Raw genomic sequence first — 6,000 nt, 5'->3', positions numbered from 1 at the left:
ATATGTCTCTAGGGGTCCTAGGACCCCTAAGAAAATATTAGAATTGTTTATATGGGTAAAAAATGGTCATAAGTCAATAGGATGACTTATGACCGCTTTCGAAACATTCTATGATGACATATGTCTCTAGGGGTCCTAGGATCCCTAGGGATATATTAGAACCCTTTATATGGTTCGAAAGGGGTCATAGGTCATCCTATGACCCAATTCAATATATTTTATTACAACATATGTCTATAGGGGTCCTAAGACCCCTAGGGACATATTATAATCATTTATATGGGTCGAAAGGGGTATGACCCCTTTCAACAGATTCCATGATGACATATGTCTCTAGGGGTCCTAGGACCCCTAGGGACATATTATAATTGTTTATATGTGTCGAAAGGGTTCATAGGTCCCTTTCGACACAATCAATGATGACATATGTCTCTAGGGGTCCTGGAACCCCTAGGGACATATTAGAATCATTTATATGGGTCAAAAGGGGACATAGGATGACCTATGAGTCATTTCGACATATTTTATTACAACATATGTCTCTACGGGTCTTAGGATCCATAGGGACATATTAGAATCATTTATATGGGTCGAAAGGGGCCATAAGATGACCTATGACCACTTTCGACACATTTTATTACAACATATGTCTTTAAGGGTCCTAGGACCCCTAAGGACATATTATAATTGTTTATATGAGTCGAAAGGGGTCATATGATGATCTATGACCCTTTTTGACACATTGGATAATGACATATGTCTCTAGGGGTCCTAGGACACCTAAACACATATTATAATTGTTTATATGGGTTGAAAGGGGTCATAGGATGACTTATGACCCCTTTTGACACATTCCATGACAAAATATGCTTCTAGGGGTCCTAGGACCCCTAGGGACATCTTAGAATTGTTTATATGGGTTGAAAGGGGCCATAAGATGACCTATGACCCCTTTTGACACATTCCATGATGACATATGTCTCTAGGGGTCCTAGGACCCCTAGGGACATATATAATTGTTTATATGGGTCAAAAGAGGTCATAGGTCATTTCAACACATTTTATTACAACATGTCTATAGGGGTCCTAGGCCCCCTAGGGACATATTATAATAATTTATATGGCTCGAAAAGGGTCATAGGATGACCATCCTATGACCCCTTTCGACACATTCCATGAAGACATATGCCTCTAGTGGTCTTAGAACCTCTAGAGACATATTAGAATCATTTATATGGGTTGAAACGGGTCATAGGATGACTTATGACTCATTTTGACACATTTGATGATGACATATGTCTCTAGGGGTCCTAGAATCACTAGGGACATAGTATAATCATTTATATGGGTCTAAAGGAGTCATTGGATGACCTATGACTCCTTTCAACACATTTTATTACAACATATGTCTCTAGGGGTCCTAGAACCCCTAGGGCCATATTAGAGTTGTTTATATTGGTCAATAGGGGTTATAGGCCTTTTGACACATTTCATGATGACATATGTTTCAAGAGGTCCGAGGACCCATAGGGACATATTATAATCGTTTATATACATTGAAAGGGGTCATAGGATGTCCTATGACTTGTTTCGACACATTCCATGATGACATATCTGTCTAGGAGTGCTAGTACCCCTAGGGACATATTATAATCGTTTATATGAGTTGAAAGGGGCTATAGGATGACCTATGACCCCTTTCGACACATTTTATTACAACATATGTCTCTAGGGGTCATAGGACCCCTAGGGACATATTAGAATTGTTTATAAGGGCAAAAGGGGTCATAGGATGACCTATGACCCCTTTTGACAGATTTCATGATAACATATGCCTCTAGGGGTCCTAGGATCCCTAGGGACATATTACAGTTGTTCTTATGAGTTGAAGGGTGTCATAGGATGACCTATGACCCTTTTCAACACATTCCATGGTGACATATGTGCCTAGGGGCCCTAGGACCGCTAGAAAAATATTAAAATCATTTATATGAGTCGAAGGGGGTTATAGGTTTTCAATGCATTCCATGAAAATATATGTCCCTAGAGATCCCCTAGGGAGATATTACAATAATTTATATAGGTAAAAGGGTGTCATAAGATGACCTATGACCCCTTTTGATGCATTCAGTGACAACATATGTCCCTATAGGTCCTAGGACCCCTAAGGACATATAAAAGTCGTTTATATTGGTCGAGGGGGTCATAGGATGACCTATGAAAACTTTTGATCCACTTCATGATGACATATGTCACTATGGGTCCTACGACCCCTAGGGACAAATTATAATCTTTTATATGGGTTGAAGGGGGTCATAGGATGACCTATGAGCCCTTTCAACTTATTTTATGATGATGTATGTTTGTAGGGGTCCTAAGACCCCTAGGGGCATATTGCAATCATTTATATGTGTTGAAGGGGATCATAGGAAGACCTATGACCCCTTTCGACACATTCCATGATGACATATGTCCCTAAGGGTCTTAGGACCCCGAGGGACATATTAAAATTATTTATATGGGTCGAAAGGGGTCATAGGATGACCTATGACCCATTTGACATATTTCATGATGACATATGTGTTTAGGGGCCATAGGAAGCCTAGGGACATATTACAATCATTTATATGGGTCGAAGGTGGTCATGGGATGACCTATGACCTCTTTTGATGCATTGCATGATGACATATGTCCCTAGGGGTCCAAGGACCCCTAGGGACATATTAAAATCACTTATATAGGTCGAAGGCGGTCATAGAATGACTTATGACCTGTTTCAATGCATTTCATGATGACATATGTCCCTAGGGGTCCTAGGACCCCTAGTGACATATTATAATCGTTTATATGAGTTAGAGGGGGCAATAGGATGACCTATGACCTCTTTTGACACATTCCATGATGACATATGTTTCTAGGGGTCCTATGACCCATAGGGACACATTATAATCATTTATATTGGTTGAAAAGGGTCATAGGATGACCTATGACCCCTTTCAACATATTTTATTACAACATATGTCTCTAGGTATCCTAAGAACCCTAGGGACATATTATAATCATTTATATGGGTAGAAAAGGGTCATAGGATGACCATCCTATGACCCCTTTCGACACATTCCATGAAGACATATTTCTAATGGTTTTAGGACCCTTAGGGAAGTATTAGAATTGTTTATATGGGTCAAAAGGGGCTATAGGATGCCCTATGACTCCTTTCAACACATTCTATGATGACATATGTCTCTAGTTGTCATAGGTCTCCTAAGGACATATTATAATCATTTATATGAGTCAAAAAGGGTCATTGGATGACCTATGACCCCTTTCGACACATTTTATTACAAAATATGTCTCTAGGAGTCTTAGGACCCTAGGACCCCTAGGGACATATTAGAATCATTTATATGGGTTGATAGGGGTCATATCATGACCTATGACCCCTTTAGACATATTCCATGATGACATATGTCTCTAGCGGTCCTAGGACCACTAGGGACATATTATAATCATTTATATAGGTTGAAAAAGGTTATAGGATGACTTATGACCCCTTTCGACACATTTCATGCTGACATATCTCTCTAGGGGTCCTATGACCCCTAGTGACATTTTATAATCATTTATATGGGTCAAAAGTGACCATAAGATGACCTATGACCCCTTTCAACACATTTTATTACAACATATGTCTCTATGTGTCCTAAGGCCCTTAGGGACATTATAATCATTTATATGGGTTGCAAGGGGCCATAGGATGACCTATGACCCCTTTTGACACATTCTATGATGACATATGTGTCTAGGGGTCTTAGGACCCATAGGTACATATCAAAATCATTTATATGGGTTAAAAGGGGCCATAAGATGACCTATGACTCCTTTCAACACATTCCATGATGACATATGTCTTTAGGGGTCTTAGGATCCCTAGGGACATATTATAATCATTTATATGGGTCGAAAAGGGTCATAGGATGACCTATGACCCCTTTTGACACATTTTATTACAACATATGTCCCTAGGGGTCCTAGGACAACTAGGTACATATTAGAATCGTTTATATGGGTCAAAAGGGGTTATACAATGACCTATGACCCCTTTTGACACATTGCATGATGACATATGTCTTTAGGGGTCGTAGGACCCCTAGGGACATATTACAGTCATTTATATGGGTCGAAGGTGGTCATAAGATGACCTATGACCCCTTGTGACACATTCCATTATGACATATGTCCCTAGGAGTCTTAGGGCCCCTAGAGACATATTACAATCATTTATATAGGTCGAAGGGGGTCATAGGATGACCTTTGACTTCTTTGGACACATTCCATGATAACATATGTTTCTAGGGGTCCTAGGACACCTAGAGAGATATTACAATCATTTATATGGGTTGAAGGGGGTCATAGAATGACTTATGACCCTTTTCGACACATTCCATGATGATATATGTCTCTAGGAGTCTTGGGTTCCCTAGGGACATATTAGAATCATTTATATGGGTCGAAGGGTGTCATAGAATGACCTAGTACTCATTTTGACACATTTCATGATGACATATGTGACTACGGGTCCTAGGACCCCTAAGGACATATTAGAATCATTCATATGGGTCGAAGGAGATCATAGGTTGACCTATGACTCCGTTTGACACATTCCATGATGACATATGTTTCTAGGGGTCTTAGGACCCCTAGGGACATATTAGAGTCATTTATATGGGTCAAAGGGGTTCACAAGATGATCTATAACCCCTTCTAATGCATTCAATGACGACATATGTCCCTAGGGGTCCTAGAACGCCTAGGGAGATATTACAATTTTTTATATGGGTTGAAGGGGGTCATAGGATGACCTATGACCCCTTTTATCACATTCCATGATGCCATATGTCCCTAGGATTCCTAGGACCCCTAGGGACATATTAGAATCATTTATATGGGTCGAAGGGGGCCATAGGTCATCCTATGACCCCTTTTGATGTATTTCATGATGACATATGTCCCTATGGGTCCTAGGACCCCTAGGGATATATTAGAGTCATTTATATGGGTCAGAGGGTCCTATGAACCCCTTTGACACATTCTATGATGACATATGTTCCTAGGGGTCCTAGGAGCTCTAGGGACATATTAGAATCATTTATATGGGTCGAAGGGGGTCATAGGATGAACTATGACTCTTTTAGATTTGTTCCATGATGACGTATGTCCCCAGGGGTCCTAAGACCTCTTAGGACATATTACAATCATTTATATTGGTTGAAGGGGGTCATAGGTCTTTTGACACATTCTATGATGATATATGTCCTTAAGAGTGCTAAGACTCCGAGGGACATATTAGAATCATTTATAAGGGTTGAAAGGGGTCATAGGATAACATATTACCCCTTTCGATGCATTTCATGATGAAATATGTCCCTAGAGGTCCTAGGACCCTTAGGGACATATTATAATTGTTTATAGGGTTCAAAAATTGTCATATGATGACCTATGAACCCTTTCAATGCATTCCATGATGACATATGTCCCTAGTAGTCCTAGGACCCCTAGGGATATATTACAATCATTTATATAGGTCGAAGGGTGTCATAGGATGACCTATGATCTCTTACGATGCATTCATGACGACATATGTCCTTAGGGGTCCTAGGACCCTTAAGAACGTATTACAATCATTTATATTGGTCGAAGGGGGTTATAGGATGACTTATTACCCCTTTCAACACATTCCATGAGGACATATGTCTATAGGCATCCTAAGACCCCTAGAAAAATATTAGAATTGTTTATATGGGTTGAAAGGGGTCACAAGATGACCTATGATCCCTTTTGACACATTCCATGATGACATATGTCCCTAGGGGTCATATTAGAGTCATTTATATGGGTTGACGGGTGTCATAGGGTGACCTATGACCCCTTTCAATGCATTCCATAATAACATATGTCTCTAGGGGTCTTAGGAACCCTAGCGACATATTAGAATCATTT

The sequence above is a fragment of the Cupressus sempervirens genome, chromosome 11 (genome assembly GCF_028749045.1).
Source record: "Cupressus sempervirens isolate cs-2001-9-10 chromosome 11, ASM2874904v1, whole genome shotgun sequence".
NCBI lineage: Eukaryota > Viridiplantae > Streptophyta > Pinopsida > Cupressales > Cupressaceae > Cupressus > Cupressus sempervirens.
The sequence above is the reverse complement of the archived record's forward strand: the minus strand, read 5'-3'. Positions refer to the sequence as shown.